The sequence below is a fragment of the Egretta garzetta genome, unplaced genomic scaffold, assembly GCF_000687185.1.
Source record: "Egretta garzetta isolate BGI_Z169 unplaced genomic scaffold, ASM68718v1 scaffold486, whole genome shotgun sequence".
Classification (NCBI taxonomy): Eukaryota; Metazoa; Chordata; class Aves; order Pelecaniformes; family Ardeidae; genus Egretta; species Egretta garzetta.
The window spans coordinates 117,946-139,903 of record NW_009260126.1 but is presented as its reverse complement, the minus strand read 5'-3'; positions in this window follow the sequence as shown (position 1 = coordinate 139,903).

Genomic DNA, 21,958 nt, shown 5'->3' with positions numbered 1-21,958 from the left:
TAGATGAGGTGCTTAGGGACATGGTTTAGTGGTGGGATGGCAGGGTTAGGTTAAAGGTTGGACTCAATGATCTCAAAGATCTTTTCCAACCAAAGTGATTCTATGATTCTATGATTCTATTTACATAGCACTCAATATATGGCATTATTCTTACATTACCTCAAACATTAGAGCTTCTCAAGGTGATTTACTGTTAAAACTAGAAGCCACTACTAAGACAGGCCATCCTTTTAGCTGTATGACACCCAGGTTAACTAATAAAAGTATTCTACCCTGGCTCTACACAGTCTCTTGTTAAATTCTTCCCATTCTTGCTGATCAAAGATATGTCTTCTAGCTGCATCTCCATACTACATTTCATAGGCTGAAATAAAAGACAGTTCAGCTCAGCTTCATCCAACTTCAGCTGCCTAGATTGAGGTGACTGGACTAAGCTAATCATCTACACTCCCTCTGTAGACATCATAGGAGCAGGACCACCTGAAGAATGATATTTAAAAGACAATTTTATTTTAAGTGCATGCAATGGAACAGGGCAAGACATCCTCTCCAAGTGCTTCATTATTTCTGTTGACTATTGAGGAAACTTAGATTAACTTAGATGAGAAACCTAACTTCTAGATGAATGTAAGTGAGACAGCTCCTGGTTATTTTGATATAGAATTGGTTAAGAACAGCTGCAAAAGCAGCCTTATACAGACAGCATTAAAGACAATTCTTGCTTCAGGCAATTCACAAATTAGCTAAACTAAAATCCCATTTCAGCTATAAAACTATTTTAAAAGATGCTTTTTGGGTTCATATTATACATCTTAATGGGAGAAGGGTGCCATATGGAGGGATTTCATTTTGTTAAGAGATACTCAGTGCTCTTATCTTCCCTATGTACAACATGGAAACTGAAAGCAAACATAAAGCTTATAATATATTTTTGCAAGCAATTGCCGTTTTAAATACTGAGAACTTCATTAATATAGCAATGGGATACAGAAATACTAAAGTGGGAGAGCTCAGAGTAAAGGCTCTTATAACTCAGTTAATGCCATCTAGCTGTATGCAGTTATCTTGCATTTATTGGTTTACATATATGGATCATGGCTCTTTAAAATGTCATGTATTATTTTCCAAAGATCATTTTCAAAGAGAAATTGTAATTTGCCAAATACAACTGGCATATAAAATAATAGCTGATGTAACCATACGATGAAATTGCTGTCAAGTTGTTTACCCACTGTCCAGTACGATCAAACATGGTCTTGTGATTATTTCCCTGTTCTGCTTGAGAAAAGAAATTTATTTGACTTCCAAATCCAGGCTTTTGTTCCAGTAGCCTTTGAATTCTGGGAGTACAGAAGTATTTTGCAACCTTCTTGGCCAAACAAAGGATTTAATGTGCTCAGAAGTGAATCTCATCAAACTCTTCATGGCCAAGAAGTGTCTGCTGATACGATGGGGGAGAAATCCTTAAATGAGGAGGAGAAGGAGCATTCTTCAGAGGGTGGCTCCACACTTACAAAGTACATCAAAGGCAGGTAGTTTTAGTTCACTCCTACCTATGCAGAATACTGCTGCAAAAAACAATGTACTTATCAAAAAATTTTGGTTATATTGCCACTATAGGTGCTTTCTACTGGTTTCCTACGTTCTATGCCCTAAAACCCGAGATGTTTGGCTTAACTCCCAAAGCCTTTACCCATCAAGCTGCCTAATTCTTAGAAGGAGTTCCCTACAGTCATCTGCAAAGCTGTCTTAATTATCTCATTTCGGATCCTGTCTTTGATACGTTGCTTATAGAAAACCCATAGCTGGCCTGCTGCTCTCCTTTGAATACTGATTTTTTGGCTGACCAGTGCTGTCACATTGCTTCCTTATGCTCCCCCGTCTGTCTAGCCCCATCTGTTGTCTCGTTTCATACTTAGATTATGAACTCTATGGCAGAGGAACTGCCTTTGTGTTCTGAGTTCATCTAATGCCTAAAACAATGCAGGTTTGACCCATGTTTGGGGCTTCCCAGCACTAGAATAATACAAACAAGCAAACATTCTCACAAATAACCCAGCTGGAGCGCCGGATACAGACACTGCCTCGCAGACACTACAACATGGAGGAATCAGATTCCACCAAAACTAAATTATACTGGTGCATTTGGTCATCAATGCAAAATAGCCTTCCTTCATGTTCCTCTTGCTTTTCCCTCTAGCTCACAGTTGTGCCTTTTAGCTAAATAGTCTCTTTCCTGAATAAAACTTGTCAAGCTGTTGCACTGCGCTCTTTAGGTACTGGGGCTCCGCTTCCCATGTCTTGGCTCTTCTAAAGTAAGCAGACTTGGAATCTCCGTTTCTCTCTTTTACCAGAAAAAGTTGGGAGTTTGAAACCAGCTCCCTTGAAGCCAACTTGGATGCAAGATGTTCACTCACACCTCCACTGGTTTGAGGCATTGCTGCCGTCTGGTGTGTGTTACCATGCCTTGGCCCATACCTCATTCACAGAAGAGATGGGGAAACAGAATCTGTGAGAGCTCCTCAGCTGTTCTGTGCAAAGTCTGGGACCTTTACTTTAAGCTACCTCTTGTGGCAGTTTTAAACTAAACCTTTTTTTTTTTTTTCTCCTCCTGTCTGTCGGTCTTGCCTGGAATACTGCTCTCTCAGCTGCCTTGCTTACCAGCTCATGTGCTGGTTTCTGTGCACCTCTGGCTAGGTTGGATTCGAAGTCTACCTAGATCCTCACAACAGTGCAAGGAACATGCATGGTCATCCAGTCAAATCTCTACTATGTGGGGGGGACATAAAGATTAAGAAGCCACCATGAGGAGATTCCAGAAGAATAAAGAAACAAAACGCCACGTGTTTATCTCTGAATGCTGCATATGACGAATCCTGTAACATCTCTGAAACTCCATGGAGGCAGAATCCAAGTCCATTGGGACTGACCAACACAACTGGGGAAGTTCACAATGCTCACAGCTATCCTCACGGGTCGCCTGCAGGTTCTGGCAAGGCCTGTAGCATGGTTATATCCTCATTCCCATTTTCAAGGCTGCCTGTATACAGATGAGCAGAATTTGGGACAGGATTTCTCTTGTGGTTCTTAAAGTGCTGATTAGTTTAATTAACTTTTTCATGAAAGTAAAATAGGGAATACATTTTAGCTGTTTTCCTATGAGATCAGATTATTAATGGGTCTCACTAACTTAGATTTCTTCAAGCACCTCTCTTTCATATTGTCAGTATTTTGCTGATTTGATTACATAGAAGAGGTGGCAGCATGACGACTCCTAATTAGAACTGAACTCTCAACTTATTACCAGTCCATCATTTTCTGGGTTTCATATTAGCAGATCAATACAAATAGATAAAGTGCGTACGGCTGTGTTTACTTCTAATACTGAAATCACTCTAGTTCATGCATGTGTTCTCAAAATCTTTTAGCCTAAAGAATTGATATGTAAAAAAAAGCGTATAAGGAAATGCATACGTTCAGCTAAAAAAAGGATGGTTTACCACAAATAAAGTTTTAGAACTGTAGTGATCAGGAATGTCCCTGAGCTGAAGAATTTTTGATGATATCATTAACGAGCAGTGGTATTAATTGTATGCAGGCATCAGCTGTAAATTATGCTTCACGTATAGTCACTATGTGCCCCTCAGGGATTCAGGACCTCATCCAGGAGGTTCCAGAGATACTCAGCAGCAATGAACTTTAATGAGGATGTTCAGCAGCCTGCAATACTATGACCACAAAACACAACTGTGCAGTGCATGCTGAAATAATCATGAGGTATGTACCTGGTAATTTCTCTTTTCTAGCCAAAGTGCACATTACACATTAATTACAGTTAAGCTACCTAAGCACAATTATAAAGTATTCTACAGGAGCATGCAATTTCTATGCAGATAGTATTTGGCAAGAAAGCTCCATCAATCGACTGTGTTATTCTATGTTGTCACATATAGGTGGACAATGCAAAACAAGCTATTAACAAACCAAATAACCTGGAAAGAAAATTTAATATTTTAATATTGTAATATTTGTTGCTGCCACAGACTCACCTTCTAAGAAAGGTGAGTGTCAAAGTAGTTTAAAGCATGGAAAAGAGTAGAGTATGATAGTATAGATACATTTCTTTATCTGACATGCAGAATGCCTGAAGTAGCTAAGTCTAGTACTCTGGCTTCTCATCAGTTGCTTCTTAATTTTACAACAAAATGAGAATGATACGTCCAGGCGGCAAAAATTGTTTTAACAGCTGCATCAACTGCTCAGAACTCAAAAGCAGCGTCTTAACAGATTAACAATTCTCCATAATATTATCTTTGTAGCATGCAATTTGTTCCCAATGACAATTAGGTATTTAGAGACACACATAATTAGAGAGAAATGACTGGATAATTTTTCATTTGCTGAGAAATCTACTGTCAGGAAAGGAGATCCACTATTGGGACTAATGTGATTCTGGTGCTAGAATTAGTGTCAGAAGGATATGGAAAAAATGTGGTTTAAGCTATCTATATGGTACAATAAAGTTGTATCAATGCAGACCTACACACAGTCAATTTGTGCACGATACTTTTTCTCCAAATGGAACAATTCTGTCCCTCACATGCATTTCCTAAGTGTGGGTACTGAGGGAAATAGACAAGATTTAGTAAGAGATGAACTAGATTTTTTTTTTTTTTCTGTTAAATAGATCTTCCCTAGTCTAATTTGGGATAACAGATAAAACATTCAAGGGACCATTAATTCTAGAAGGCATTTGTTTCTTCTTTCTTCTTATTTTTGTGTGCCTACTGCAAGGCTCTATTGCTGTTTGCCTTTGCTGCTGCATTGCCTGTCACTAAAATACATCTTTAACTGTATATCATTTTTTCTCTGGATTTTATTTACCATGTCACTCACCAGCTAGCTTCATATAAGTACACCTCAAGCTACTGGAAAAGAGCATTCTCCACATTCACTATTAATACCATTCCATAGACTGAGTGGAGTGCTTTATGAGAGATGCTGCTATCATCTAAAGACAAATCATCTCTATGACATATTCAGTCGGCTTTTACCCAGGGCTTAAAATCATACATCTAGAGCACTAAAAAGTTTAAGCTGACTGTACAGCACCCTTCTTCTGAGAAACTGATAGCTCTTTTTGTGCAGCAACAAAAAACTCCTCATTTCCTCAATTCCAGGTGCACATGTATGCAACACATAGGTACCCCCACCCTTGCAAGTACGTGTGCAGCCAACAGCACCCACACTCAGAAGAATATGTTAAAACATACCTAAGTGGCAATACCAAGCATGCAATCATTGCAGCTGTTTGTACAAACATAATTTTGTCCTTTCTTATGTCCAACCTATGCAGTGAATGTTGCAGGTGTTCTGCAGAAACGTACAAAGATATTCTGTTACGGAAGGCTGTACCACAACATGCTCCCCCAGGGGAACTGCATAATGGCTGCACAGCCAAATCCAGCAAACCATTATTTCTAAGAACCTGGATTTCCAGTTTCAATGATTTCCCTTTAAAACAGCTTTTGAAGCATTTTTTTCTGGCTTTTGCTGTTTGTTGGTTTTAAAGGAAAAAGCTTTAAGAGTTTGCTAGCTTAATTGTAATGTTCTAGCCAAAGCCCCAGTACCTGACACTGGACCCATCAGCTGCATCACACAACTCTTCAACTTTATGTTCAGGACCAAATATATGAATGGTCAGCAATAGTCCTGTGGGTGAAAATTATCTTTTTATGACCCTCCAGACGGGGCAAAACGCTAAGGCTCGGTGGCAGGTCTGGAGAGGTATGGTTGTACAGAGAGCTTGACTCTGCCTGTTCTTTCCCCCACCACTGCTCCAGCAGCTCAAATACTTTACAGTGCAGCCTGTGCTGCTACAGCTGCTCTGGCAGCAATGTGAACCAGAATCTTTAAAAAATTTGAGTTCAGTTATTATTTTGGCCTGCTGCCAATTTTTCCTATGAAATGCAGCTGAAAGAAAGAAAACTGTGATGTTCTACAGTTTATGATGCCACTAAACTGGACTGAATTCAGGGAACAAAGAAATGGCACATCTTTAGTTCATGGCTTTTTTCCCTGATCAAATTTAAAAGTCTGCTGTAAACAACAGAAGTGTTAGAAATTGCCTTTGAAACTAACCATATTTTTCTGCAAAAATCTTTCATTCCAATGCGCCGGGAAACTTAGCAGATAGCCCTAAGTTTGTCTAAATATATGTTTCATACATAACTACACAAGCACTTCACAAACAAGTTTATAAACTTGATAAAATGGGCACCCGTGTGACAGCAATTGCATTTAAACTTGTTATCTGCTTCAAATAGCTAGCTGCAGATACAGACAACCTTACATACAGTTACTAATGGCTGAATCAGTAACAATATTAGAAAACAAACTTAGTGTCTAAGGAATCAGAATTTGAGCATAAGTGAGTACAAGCAGTCAGTTAACCCTGTTATTTACAATAGTTGAAGTAATTCCCACAGCTAGTTCAAAACAGTAAAGTTCAGAGGACTGAGGTATTTCTGTCCACTGAGGAGCTCTCTCAAGATTGCAAATTGTACTATGACATATCTCCAACTTCTTTGTTTCTACATAACTTCTATTTAAAAGACATCACAAAGTGTTTCTTTCTTTCCTTCCCAATATAGAACTTGTTCCATACTGGGAAGTTCCACATGTTCCCAATACGGAACAACAAATACGGCCAAGTTTCATGGTCCTTTATGTAGTGAACAAAACTAAGTACTGCAGCACTTACATAATCAAGGTTCAGTATTTAACAATACATCACAGTGATACATCACTGAATGACATTGAGGTAGAATTTGTATGGAGAGATGGTATTGACCAATTGAAAAAACTGGAAAATCACAGACTTCCTTAAACAAAGACCCCTTCTTCAGGTTTGACCTTTCTAAAGAGAAGGCTCCCAAGGGTGTTATGATTGAGCTGACCAAGAATCATGAAATTTTATCTATTTTTTACCTATGCACACACATGAACATGCATACACATTTAAAAATACACTCAGTTGTCTCAACATTCTAAAATACTATAGGTTATCTGTTTGTTTGTGGTTGTTTGGGGTTTTTTTAAGCAAAATGCATAGAAGGAATGGCACTATGCTATAGAAATAATTTCTAGAATATCTGCTTAAGAGCACTTAAAACATCATAACTCATTTTTTGATTATCCAAGTTCACGCAAAAAAGAAATCATTTACCTTATGGAGCCATACTTTCTATCATGTTCTCCAAAAAATGTATATGCAGGTATGTGTAAAAGAAAGTTGAATATGTGAAAAGAAGAGCTAACTTACTAATACCAAATAATAATGTAAGATTCTTTTCTCTTCTGTTAAAATAATAAAAATAACCGCTTCCACAAACAAAGCATTTTCCCACACCTATAGAGATGTTTACTTGCAGTAACATCTACTTCCTCAGCGTAGTTGTAATTTTCTTGTCGTTTCCAAGAAATATGTCATAACTTGCTCAATCTCTCGAATGTTACTTTCCATAATCACACCTTGAAGTGTCCTAAAAGTCTGGGAGGAGTCAGAATATCTTATGCAGACAATGAACAACTAAAGTTGCTCATGAAAGAGTGGTATGTGTTGCTAAGGTTGACTTTATTTTCAATTTCTGCTTCTGTTTTTTGTTGTTCATAAAAAAGAGAAGGCATTAGCTTTAAAGATATTTGTAAGTGCAGGACAGTGTCAGAATTCTCTTCCCAATTAAATATTTTTCAAAACAAAGATCACATTCAATTTGAAAAAAAAAAAAAAGCAAACTACAACTTTTTACCGCGTTACTACACCCATGCACAACATCATGGTTAAAAAAGCTGTCTACTGTAACAATTTGATCCCATGTTGGCATTTCAGCTTACAAATGGGGTATTTAACTTTACAGCCTTGTCTAACAATGCCTTCCCATTTAGTCGGGGAGAGATCCAGGAAATCGAACTGTAGCATATCTGTCTGTCTTTGTGGAGTCAGTGTATATATGACTGGATGCTTTTTTTTCCTTCTTCACTAATGGGAAATAAAATTGGTTTAAACTGTATCTAGAATGAAACAAACTACAAGCAGACCTGTAACTTCAATCAAGTTCATTTCTTTCTATTTCAACCTTACCAGTCTGGGACAAGAAAACGGTATTACAACATACTCAGAGTTTACAAGAAAGGCACATAACTATGGAGACAAAATCAGCCAGCTCTTTAATTTGTGACTGGTCAGGTCATAAAATGAGCATAATTCATAGCCTTGCTTCCAAAACAAAGAACATGTTCAAGTAAGATTCCAGATGCAATAACGAGTAGTCTGCTCCTATTTCTTTAAACAGAGATCTATTCCTCTACATAAATTGTTTGGCTTGAAATGCTGAAAATGTTTTGAACAGAAAAAAAATATTTCCTTTTCAAGCTCTGGCAGAACACCATTCCAATTAGAGAGTGGTAGATTTGTGGTATAAGTGGCATCCAAAAGCAAAGAAGATCAGAATGCACTTCATGAAGCATTGCCAATGAGGTACCTCACCCCACCTTTTTCCAGGCTGTTTCATTTTCTAATATATGATTTCTTGAGAAATCAATATTCCATTCTCTTCCCTATACTTTGGAGAGTGCTTAGAACTACTGATTTGAAGGTGGGGTTTTTAGTCAGTACTGACTTTTCAATGGGCCTCTTCTGTTCCAATCCAAATGATATAAATAATACCAAAAACTCCCAACCAACAGTCAAGAGCTCATAACTTCAAGTTAGGCTTAGTTCAATCTTGCAAATAAAGCAGGTTAAATGCTCAGATGTGGTCCTCCTCTTCACGTACAGGTGATCTGATTATTATTTGGTACTCTCTCTGACGTGGATGTGGCATTTTTTTCATTTCATTCTACTAGAAATATTACAAGAACCTCAGTAGCCCTTCCTAACCTCCATATTTGCTGGCAATTTCTCTAGGAGCATTAAGGAGCAAGTGGAAACAGCTTCCTTCAAAGTAAGGGACCAGGCACATCGGGGAGCCCTGCTGGGAAAACTGCACCAGTGCTGCCAGCACTCAGCTGAATAAACAAAAGTTTCAGCTCCCAGAGCAAAAAATGCAGCATTAAAATTCAAGCATGCAATTTGATATCAAAACAAAAATAATTTGGGGAAGAAAAGTCTCTTAACTTTGCTTTTCAAAAGGAGAAGAAAATGCATACAGTAGCTATTGTGATTAGGTAGGGAAATTCGAAGAGGAGAATGTAACAAGCACTTTATCAAAAGCACCCAAGCAATGCAATGCAACCTAAAGAAGTCAGACCAGGTACTGCACAAAAATGGATGTAGTAAAAACATGGAACAAACATCAAGAGGAACATATAAGCTGGTGAATTTAAGTGTTTACAGAAATTGCTTGTTTTGTGGAGTTTCTTGGTACTTTTCTAAGGGTGTTTTATTCAAAAACCCAAAATATTTTAATGGCACTGATACCATTATGGTCATGCAATTCCCCATGTTGAAACAGTTCTGGAGATGTATCTACAGATATTAAGGTGGTTGCAGCAGCATTTCTGAAATAGAAAGGTAATAATTTATCTCAGTATATGGTATATTTGCACACTTTATCTCTGTCCACACAGACTGCACTGTGTGAGCATAGATCTTTTGATTGAAATTAATCTTTTTAAATGTAATTGGTTTGTTAGTTTATTAGCAGCGTGAAGGCAAAGTTTCATTTATACTATTTTTGTACTATTGGTGAATGTGTAAATAAATAAAAATTTTACTGTGATTATAATTATGTTCTGTCCCTTAGTCAATTATAGAGATATGGTTGAAGGGACATCAACTTGTACTAGAACACCTGAAATAGGTTAGAAAAAACATATACAAGTATATCCATAAAATATGTTTAGAAGATGAGCTTGGGAACTTATTTTGCAATTTTCAGGTAGCTAGGTATCTTTCATTCAGTGGAACCTTTGTTTTGATAAAGGACCTACCCTTCTCATTTGGATAGACTCACATTAATATAATTCAGAACTAAGAATTAGAATTTTGTAAAATATATTATTTTACTGGTTGCTGGGAATTTCTGTCCTTCATGGATTGTAAATTCATTCTGCTGCACTGTGTTTGTTTAGTTGCACCTGTATGTATCTATCGAAATAGATGCATTTGGTACATTTGAGAATCTAAAAGCATAGAGTTCATGGAATATGATGATACAGAGCTGGGCACTTGCTCAGGTGAATTATTTTATGTTGACTGCACCTTCTAGAAATTCGTTGTCTTTTTATCAGTTTCCAGTTTGATGGATAAGTGGCAGCCACAGGCTTTGTGTAGAAATGTCAGGCACTCCAGATTAGGTTTTCTAGCATTTCCATCTCTGAACATTTTGGATAGGATCTAATGAGGGATTAGAGAATGGGGAATGGCTGTTCAGCATCCCCTGGAGCTGCTGAGTAAGGATTTGACAGTGTAATTACTCTAATATGAAGAAGGGTGCTGGATCTTCCTTGAGCTTTGTGTAGCACAGTGTCAGGATATCGTCTGTGGTTGGCTGGTGTAAACTCTCTGTGATAGTTGGGCTATACTGTCCAAGTGGGACCGATTATTGTTGTGGTCACAGTTGTTGGTTATTACATTGTTCACATTCTAGTCCACTGTAGGGATTTGTCTTGTTTGGGATATAAAATTCAATGTCTTGAATTTTTCATAGGGACTGTCACAGCAGGGAAGAAGTGCAAAGTGGCCTCCCATAAGGGTAGAAAAATTACTTGTGCTGAAGTGGGCAAAACTAAATTCTAAATCTAATGCAAAACCTGAGCCTTAAACACTTGACATGGTTTCTGATTGTCAATTTGACTATCCAAAATATTTTCATGTACCTACCATTGAAGAAAAACCCCAATAATTTATGACAAGAAGATGCAGGAGAATGGTGCTTTCTAAAAATCTCTTTTCATATCACTACTTTTGATAAATGGAGAAAAATCACTTCATCACTGAAGCATAATAGCAGGAAAACGTCACTTGAATAAAGCTCTAGTCACCTAACAACAACTGGTGAAAGTTTATTACAGTTTCTTAGCACAATACTGATGGAATAGATTACCAGATTGCACAGCTATATATGAGACAATATGTGAGACTATAGATGGAGACAATATTTATCCCACAGGTAAGGATTACCTGAATAATTTACAAATTTCCTTGTGAATGAATTATACATCCTTATAAGGAAAATGCACATCATAGATCCTAAACTGGCATCCACCACTTCTGGTGGGATCCAAGTCACACTTCCTAAGACAAATTCCTCTTCATTAAATGTAGTGTTCATTGCACCTTGCTACAAAGAACCATAACCCTGCAGGAAAAAATAGCTGATCCCTGCTGGCTGACTGTACCAGACGTGAATCATTGACTCCACTGTGTATGGAAAGAGATGGGCATGTTTGTGGGAAGAAGGAATTAAAGCCCAGGGCCAAGATCTCTGCAGGAAATCCTAAAAATAGCCAAACTTAGAAAGAAGTGTGGAGTAAGCTTTCTGGTTTCAGTGACAAGTCACTTAGTAAAATTAAGATTTGGGAAGTAGAAAATCTAAATCAAACACAGCCTTAGTTTTCCTGTTGCTCTACAGATCCTGCATATTGCCCAAGTTCAGAATTACAATGTCACGTATCACATACCTCTCATTTTAGGTATGACAGCCTTTCAGCAAATAATTTCAGCTCTATCAGACACCAATAATTAACAACATAAGGAGGATGGAAGTTGCGCATGTGAAGAAGAGACTGAAAGATAAGCTGATGTACTTGCAAAAATGCTATTGAATGCCTGGCATCATTTTAGGAAGACTTCATTTTAAAACACTCCACTTCCCCCTTCAGTCCTCAGTATTCTACAGCCCTGCGGTACCTGTCTTTGCATAGGCATAATATAGAGGATTAATACAAAACAATCAGGTCTAGAAAACATGACCTTGACCAGCTTGGAGGAACTGGGATTATTTTGATATAGAGAAAGGTGATAGAGGGGAAACATAAATATATAAAAGACTGTAGAGAAGAGGAAGGAAAGAAATAATCTTTTTTCCATGCTCATTTGGGGCATGATAAAAAGTAATGGGCTTAAACCATAGCAGAGAAAATTCAGGTTAACCATTAGGAAAAACTTTTCAACAGTTAGCACAGCAATGCAAAAACAGGTAGCAAAAGAATTTCCTAGGTAAGAAGCAGAAACTCCATTTTTGTATGCTTTTATGAACAGGTTAGACAAACATCTGCCAGGATTTGTTTACATGCAGCTGATATTGCCTTGAAGAGGGGAGATGGGACTAATGATCTCTAAAAGTCCTTTCCAGCCTTATTTTTTTTATGATTCTGTAATCAACATTGAAAGGAGCTTGGCATCACTCCTACTGAAAATAATGGGAGTTTGCAGAGTGTTCTGTAATGGCATTCCAGATTTCCTCCGGTACAAACCAAGGTGGAACGGTATGCATTTTAGTGGAGGGAAGTGGGACCTCGAGCTCCAGTAGCTGCAAGAAGAAAGGGTGGTAATTTATACCTAGCTGCATTTGTCACAGTCAGTATCTTGCACTACCAAGCTCTTTACACGTAGAAGAAATTTGATGCCTCTTTTGGGCCATTCTTCAAATTCTGTTCTGAGCTGAAGCTGACGGGTAGCTTATAATATTTCTTAGGTGGATGAGTAACTGATTTTAATGCACTCTTTCACATAAATTAGAACATTTTCTATTCTAAATATTTTTCTAAGGAAATATTCTCAAATAATCAGAAAACAATAATTAAAGGATATATTTTAATTTCAGTCTAATGGACCATATAAAGCTACATGTCAGTAGCTTCTCCTATGCCCGTCAGAACAATCCTCTGATGCAGCTCAGGATGTGGCTCACTGTGCTGCCAGCCACGGTTTGCTGTTTTAAATAAAACCCCATTATTTTCATCCTCTCCATATACAAATGCAAATAGAATTTAATCAAAGGTCACTTCCTCAATAGTTGGTATTTACAATTTAATTATTACAATCCCCAGTAATTATTACAATCTCCAGAAAGAAAATTCCATCTGAAATTCGCATTTATACTTAGATCATTTTGCACTTTATGGCCAACATTCCTTTGCTGCTTCCCCAGGAAAAGACACGGTCTATTCTTTAATGTAATGTGCTATGCTCTAATAGTTTGTAGTGTGGCTTGTTATGCTTTTTGCATATTGATACATTTTCAGGTAACTAAAATACCTCTACAGAAAACTTCATTGTGTACTCAGCTGCAATGTGCTATCTAAGATTCTTTATCTATTTTTCCCTCATGATGACTAATCAGTGTTTCTCTATTGTGGACAAAGTTTCCTGCATAAGTATATTTGACAGGAATAATTTATCTACAGGAAGAATAATGGATTAATCTGCACTTTCCTGGAAAAAAAAGCAAAACAAAACAGAGTATATTATATATTGAGATACTGATCTGAAAATTCATCAACAAATACTGAAGAAGAGTTCTTAACTCTATCTTTGACTTAAACTTTCCCACTGAGGCAATGCAGGGATCTGGAAATTAATGAATGCACTAAACCATGCTATGAATGTTTGTTTATATTTTTTCTATTGCACTACAACAATGTATCTGAGAACATCTCAAACATTAATTCATTTATTCCCACATCCTCACGAAGTAGTATTCCCATTTTACAGAGAGCACAGAGAAAGAGCACCCATCCACAAACACATGGGGATCCAGCAACAGAGCAAGGACTAATGTCTACTTTGGATACAAGTTCCAGTAGGTGCAAGTCCCAGCAGGTCTTCTCTTCCTTTGTGGTATGATTAACTACAATCAGCCACCTAAAACTCCCATGCTTACCTCTAGTCAGTGAAACCTTTTCATTACAGAGCAAGCTGACCCCCCTGTTGTGTGAATTTGAACTAAAGGAGTGAGAGGCAGATAAAGCTACAAATACATGGGGAGGGGAAGGATTGAGGGGGAGAAACAGCACAAGCCTGAAGCAGTTATGTACCTGGAAAAGTGCCCTGAATGATGCTACTAGGGACAAGTCTGAAGCCTTGAACTGCAGTTATAGGTATCATGCTGGTATATCACTCTCAGAGGACAAGGATAAGGAAGGTTACCCTTTGATCACCGAAATCCACACTGCCTTACTGGGTTTGCCCTGTGGCAAGGCACTAGAGATATTTTAACTCCCACTTACCGACAGCTGCATTCAAAGCAAGCTAAAGACACAGACTGCTCCACAGAAGATACTCAAGAGTGTATCATTGAATCCTGAATTATAAGTAATAAATATATATAAAAATAGTAGGGATGAAGCACAGAATAGGTGAGAAGGGTAGATACACTGTCATTCTAAACTTTCCATGACTGTGTCACATTGAGTCACTTTCAACCCTAAATATAGTTTGCCATTGTAATTTTCTTTGTAATCTTTCATTTACACCCTAGCATGTTTTGAGCACTTAAGACAACTTTATTGAAATGAAACACTTAAAGTGATAAGAGTGGTCGTTTTCTGCTACTGTTCAGATTCACACTTCATGCTTAGCAACTTGGAAAATTCACTTAATATTAACATTTTTCAGATCCAAGAATTATAGAAATAATCCCTTTTTAGAAACCTAATCTTTTAAAAGTGATTCACATACAGGGACTAGTTTAGGAAGTTCCTCTTTTGGATGGATTATTTTGCCTGCTATTTTTCCATTATTGCAGTTCAACAACTAGTGCTCATTTTCGAGCTCATCTCCAGTACAAAAAAATATACGCATTTTGCTGTGTGACTTACCTGCCAAGGCCAATAATATTTACAGAAACATAGCTTCCATTTCATTTTATATTCTCCTTATCTTCATTTATTATGTATACAACTGATCCTTGGATTTCTGTTTGGATTTTTTTAAAAAAAACCCAATCTTTTAAACAGCCTGTTTTCATTTCATGGACCTGCTAATTGTGTATGCCTAAACTTATCCCTTCTTGTTATTTCCACAGACCTTTGTGTTTGCTGTATTTTGTAAGGAAGATCAGAAAGAATCACCTTCCAACTTTCTGGGTTTTTTTTAAAAGCTGGGTAATTGTGGGCAGGAATAGCCCTGATACCAAAGAAGCCCATCTAGTGCAAGTACCATAGAATGTATAGTGGTGCACCCTTCAGAAATTCTCGAGCAGCTCTGCAGTCAGGTATGACTCACCAGGATGTATGAGTTCTGAAAGCCTTGCTAGGCTCAAACTCATTCCAAAACCCAGAATTTGCTGGTTTCTACACCCTTCACCATCATGTTCCACAAAGACTTAGTCATTTGGATGCACTGTTCAGCTGGTTGTACGTGCAGGCACAGTGCCATACGTAGCTGCTAAAAGGATAGTGCAGAGATGCAGATCTCAGCCCTGGTCTTGTGCAGACAATACTTACCTGGAGCTACTATATTCCTACAGGACATAAGCTGACACATAGATGTCTCTGAACTATATCCCCTATACCTCTCAGTTCCAGAATTATGAAGCAGAACTATCCAAGGCACAGAAATAAGAGAAGTTGAGAAGTTGTCACAGTACAGCAAGATGCCATAACAAGCAACCTCCCTAACAACCGTGAGCTAATTAACATCAATCCTGAGCTCTCAGCCATCTGTGGGTGGTTTGAGTTAATATTTTTCCTGGATCCAAACTAGCTCCTTCAGAAGGACATTTCTAGTGATTTCATAGTTACAGGATGGTTAATCCACAACCATAAAGGATGCAGGCAACAACTGAGTTCACTGCTACAAACTCACTCTTATTACAAGGAAGAAAGTATCCCATTAAGATGTATTTCCTCAGTCTGCTATTCAATTTTATTAACAGAAAGTTTTGAACTTTAAACCCTAGACTTTTACTTTGTACTTACAATAGTAACTGAATATATAGAACACAGAAAGTAGTTAATCTCCTATCCTTCATCTTAAAAGTCTTTTACTTAATAATAATAATGATAGCAATATTAATTTATTTGTGTCCATAAGCTTTAAACCTAGCCTCTTACAGTAGTTGCACAATATTGATTGAAAGGGGTTGGATCAAACGATTTTAGAAATTGAGCAGCTCCAAGCTTTTAAGAGCTACTTTTAAGCAAGAACTGTCCCTATCATGCTTTTAAACTGCTAACAACAGAAAGTCCTGACATCCTTCTGTCAACATTTTCCTGAACCACAAATTGCTCATGCATTAGAAATTCACTTGAAATGGCATAAAAAAGGCTGTGAAGTAAATGTATTGCTAAAGCCTGGGTCTGTAAGCCAGTGTAATTTCAGAAAACACCATACAGGCTGAAAAGACAGCAGATGCAAGGACTGAATTTAACTATGGATGATAACTCAATTTATTTTCTCTGTAGTCTAGTGACTCAATAAGTCTTTAATGGTTCTGTAAATAAACAGAAGGATGCCATCAAATGCCACAGAATGATAAATCTGATTGGTCTCTCTATAATTTTGTATCGCTTTATCCCAAAAATAGACAGTGGAAGCATCTTAACCCAAAAGTGTGATAAAATAAATGTGAGAAGGTAGATTATGGGCAATTGCATTGTCCCAGTGGTGAATGAAACTTTCCATGATGGTTTGACTAAGAATCAGGACAGGTCTCAATGTAACTCTTTCTAGTGGTAGGTTTGAACAGATTTGACTTCTGTTGATAGGAAAAAAAAAAAAAAAAGGTTTTCAAGCAATTCAAAGTTAGATGAAGGAGAAATAGGTGATGGGACCCCTGCTGAAAGATTTAAATCATATATAACTTTATCTTTGAAAGGTTTACGGTTCTAATTTAACTGTAAGCCATCTGCTCCACCTAGTATGTGTTGACTGACTATAAAACCAGACCACCAATTTCAGATAGGAAGGACACATCATCCAGTGTGTCACTTGCACAGGGATTTGTTCACTTTACCTAATTTTGCAACTATAACTAGACATCTGTTGAATCCTCAAAGTTTACCAGTACAAAATGAAATAATCTGCTTGGTTTTCAGGAGGAACATGGCCAAATAAGATGCTCTATTAAGGTGAAGCTGTGCATTCATATGGGCTGAATGCAGACAAGACAGGCCCTATTACTGCATATTTTCTGTGTAAGAAACACTAGGTCTTTGTGTCAATATCAAGACAAACAAAACACTGCCTAACAGCATTATCTGATCACCAGTGGTTCCATTTGTGTGAAATAAATCATATCAGTGATTTTTCTTCCCATGAGATTGCTATTAAAAATGATGTAAGTATTATATAACCTCTCTCAGCAAAATTCTCAAGTGAGAACTTCACATGTTTGTTAGTTGCCTTTGTGGCTTTTCTGGGTTTGGGATTTTTTTGCCTCCTTTTTCTTTCCTTTTTTTGACATCTGTATAGTTCACATTAAAAGAAGAAAAGCACTCTACAATTTCTTTCAACTGTGGAAAGCTTAGCCTTGCAGAGTGCCTAAGGGTCTGCCCAGGAGACAATCAAATTTGAAGACCTAACTTTACAGAACATTTTCTTCTTCCTATTCATTAATTACTTTCCTTTGTACATCCTATCAATTTTACTCTCCAAACTCTCCAACCCATACTAAGCCTGTGGCCTTCTGACCACAGAACAGGCAAAAAGAAAAAACATCACATCCAGTAATACAACTACAGGATTTCACAGCCTAACAAAGAAAATAAGACCGAGCTCTGTAAACTACCATTTTGTTTAGAGGAAGTGATTATGGTGAGGAAATTAGAGCTGTGAATGGAAAGGGGCCAAAATATTAAGGAGTTCCCCACCCCTCCACATGGAACCCATTGTGGGATCCTGAGGCTGTGCCTGCCATTTGTCAAGGTAGGGAGCACAAGTTCCTGGCTACCACAAGTCTTTCCCAGACCCTCCAAGGGACAAATCACTGCTAGAAATTTTTCCCTTTCTACATCAACAGAAAAGCACACTGTGCAAAGTTACTACTGACCTGCAGTACATTCATCAAGAAAAATTCTTGACTCTTCCCTGACTTCCAACAAATATGTTATAACTATGCTATATGGAAGCCAATGACCTTCTCAAGGAAGGAAGCTATGCACATTTTTAAATTCAGAAACCCTATGAAAATGGATAAAAAGCATCAAGGAACAAAGGAGGCTGTGTTTCAGAGGTAAAGAAATGTAAGAGTGAAATAAGAATTGCCAAAAGTTGAGTTAGACCTTGCAAAGGTTTATTAAAACAAGCATCTGAAGATTTTCACTGTATAAATAAATAAGAGACCAAGAAAAAGAAGAGTCATTATGTAGAAAGAATGAGGCAGAGATCAAGTATTTTCTAGATACTGTCCCAGGAGTGAATTATTTGATGGTTTTCAAGGAGGGAGATAATATTTATCAAAGAAAGTACCATCAACATGGATAATGGAATGAGGATATGGAAATAGAAACAACGGAAGTTTTATGCATTTGACATTAGGGTAATCAGAACACTAGTTCTGTAAGAATACAAGAAAACAAAGGCTCGTAACAGGGAAATTTAATAATCTGTCATGTCAAATGCAGTGGCATACAAATTGAGAACAATAAGTGCTGTTTATTTCATACTAAAAATTGGCTAGATTCAAGAAAGAAAAAAAATATTTGGTTCTTTACTGATCTACTAATCAGACTCTGCTATATGATACTTGGCAAGAAAGAATAATTAAAGGCAGGTAGATGGAAAATGGGTCAAAATACATCAACTTTTCATCAAAGACCATGCCAGAACAACTCGATAGTTTTCCACAATAAGTTTTTCTGGGTAAGATGCAGAAGATTATCTGGATTTCTGAAAGGTACCTTATACTGTGGGAAATTATCAACAGACACACAAGATGAGAGGTTAGTACAGGAGTTAGAGAGCGTGGACAATTGCATGAAGGAGAGAAAACAAAGAGTAGTTTTGAAGAGGAAGGTGGTGGCTGCTGAAGGTATAGCATGGCAACAAAATCAATGTTTTGACCAGTCTTTTTTAGTATTTTTATTAAAGAGCCTGGCATAAAAGCAGGAGCATGCTGCTGAAATTCAATCATGACGAACATTGGTATGTATCACCAATACAGAGAAGAGTAAAATATAAACCAAAAAGAGATGCATCACCTCAAAAATTTGAGGTATATAAATGTACTCAGATTCAACAGTGCAAAATTCAAAGCTATGTATTTTGGGAACAAGCAGAAACTTATACACTAGAAATTCACTGTTTGAGGAAGAGAAGAAAGGCAGGGATCTAAGAAGTTGGCCACAGAATGACTGAGTTGGAAGCGGGGTGCGGGGAAGGAATAATTTAAAAAAAGGAAAAGTTAAATGGGATGCAGAAAAGAAGTGTTAGTGCCACTGGGCAAGGCCAGATGGGACTTCACATAGCACTCCGAGTACAACCTGGCCATGCAAGGTAAAAAAAAGCTGAACTGAAGCTGAAACTGGGACAGTGCTACAAAGGTGCTCAGAAGACTGAAGAACATGTTTAAAGCAGACCTAATTTGCCTTAGCCTGGCAAAACAAAGGTGGAAAAGAGATATGATTGCAGTGTCAAAACATTGTAGTTGATAGACGTCAGGAACAAAATAGGGTAATTCCTGCGTACTTCGGCTGATGGTCAGCAGACAGGTATGGTTGAAAAAATGAGGTTTCTTTCCAGGTTAGAGCCTTCAATTTGAAGATTTGAGTTCTAGTGCATCTGTTCATATCCAGAAGCTTAGGAACATGAGCATCCATCATTGCCTCTCTATTCCCCATGATGAGTGGGGAGAGGAAATCGTCAAATTGCCACCTGGATACAACCTGAAAATGGCTCAGCCAACCCCCATGAACAGTGGAGGAGATGTAGGCTACTGTACTTATATTTACTTATATTTCACAGTGTTCAGAACTTTTACATCCTTGTCACATGTTCTTTCAGTTCTCTATGCAATTAAAGCTGCAAAAGCTCCCCCCCGCTTTTTCTGCTACTCTGGAGGAACAGTGACAGATCTGGTTTGAACAACGAATAACTAGTTGTTAAATAAATGTTCATGGTATTTAACAGTTTTTATTAATATATCTCATTTTATTGAGTCCCTCTAGGGCAGGAAATCCAGTGATAAAGTTGTAAAACAACCATCTCTAACTCCTCTGTTCTCTTCTTTTTATCTTTTTTTTTTTTTTTTCCCAGTTGATAGGTCTATAGTATGCAGTTTTTACTGTCAAATCAATAAGTCACTTTTGCCAAGATTTGTGGAAGACACATTGCTAAAATTATACTGCATGTTCTTCATATTAAAGTGTTTATGCCCTTTTCAAATAAATTCTTCAGAATACAAAGGAATCAAGGTTCTACGGCTAGAATGATGTAAAAACTAATTCATAACAGAACCACCTAAAATTCTTTAAGAGACCAGACAAAATCAATACCCAACTCATTCTTCACCACTTACAAATCTTACTATGCCAAGAACCTCCGTGCTTTCCAGGTAGACTTTACCCTGCAGGTTGCAAAAATAATTGCTTTGGGTTTGGGCTGGTGGTGGCTACTAGGTCTTATTATCTACTTTGTTTTTGCTATTGCCATAAATATTTTTTAAGTAATCATCAGCACCATCTGCCGCTTACACCACTGTGTTCTTTTCACAGTGTCAATACTATAAACACAGTCTGCTCCCTCATTTGATACAGTGCAGAAGGAATTTAGCAGAAAATAGTCACTCCATAAATAGGCCTTTCTATTTAAAAGCAAGCAACTCCTTCTGTAAAATGATCTTCAGAATAGATTATTTCAATTTCCCACAAGTCTTAAAGAGCATCTCCAGTTAATTAAAAACAACTCCAGATTTTAGGTTTTTTGAGATGACTGTACTTGACAAACCAGTCTTTCAGTACCAATAAGTTGAAGTTACTACTTAATATATTAAGAGTTTAGTTTTAGTTATAATCATTAAACTCTTACAAAGAGCTTTACAAGCTGAATTGTCACTGTGATTTCCATCATGGAAGCATCATTCATATAATGCAGATGCATCATATTTTCTGGGGACAGTTTTTTTCTAGGAATGGTGAATGCTATGGCACTGTAAACCCTACTTTGGTTTTGGCCCAGATAAAATGCCTGACTCCTGTATTTTAACACAAGTTCTAGACATCCACACTGTTTTGCTGTGAAACATAGATCAGCTTATTTCCAGTTGCATGTTGGCAGCTTAGAGAGGATGAATAGAGTTGAGATTTTTTTCAGTATTTCATAGGAGAAATCTTGCTATTTATGACGGGAGGAGTGTCCCTGCTAGCGGTATTGTAAAGTTGGTTTTGCTCAGGTTTTTTATAATGCTTTCCCTGTTTACATGTCACTTTAATCTATCTAAATAGTATTGTTTAATTATAAATATAAAATTTACTCTTTTTTTGTGCATCAGTAAACACTTAGGTCAATAAAACAGCAAATAATGAAAATAAGCCTGTCTCCAAAATTACAAAAGTGAGATGACAGTCTGGAGAGGCAGACTGGTACAGAACAAAGAACAGGATGATGCAGAGAAATATATTTACTTAAATACACATGTAGGATACCCAGATACTACTTTGATGGGACTAATGAACTGGCTGGAAAAAAAACAGAATACAGAACTATGTTCTGGTTTATCTAGATTTACATCCTTTCACAGATTTCCTTTTCTCTTTTGCAACATCACTTCTAGGTTTCTTGTTTATATGTTTAGGAGTCTAAATAACCTACCAGTTATGGATATCTTCCCATTTCTACCTCTACCCCACACTCTTCTTGTCCCAACATTGATTACTCACTGTCTTTCTTCACTAAAACCTGCTATATATATGAAAAATTAGAATTCCCACTTCTAAATGAAGAAACAAGAAAAATAAAGCCTTTTTATATAACTTTAGTACCTCTTCTCTTGGTTAAGCTCTTCTCTTTCCC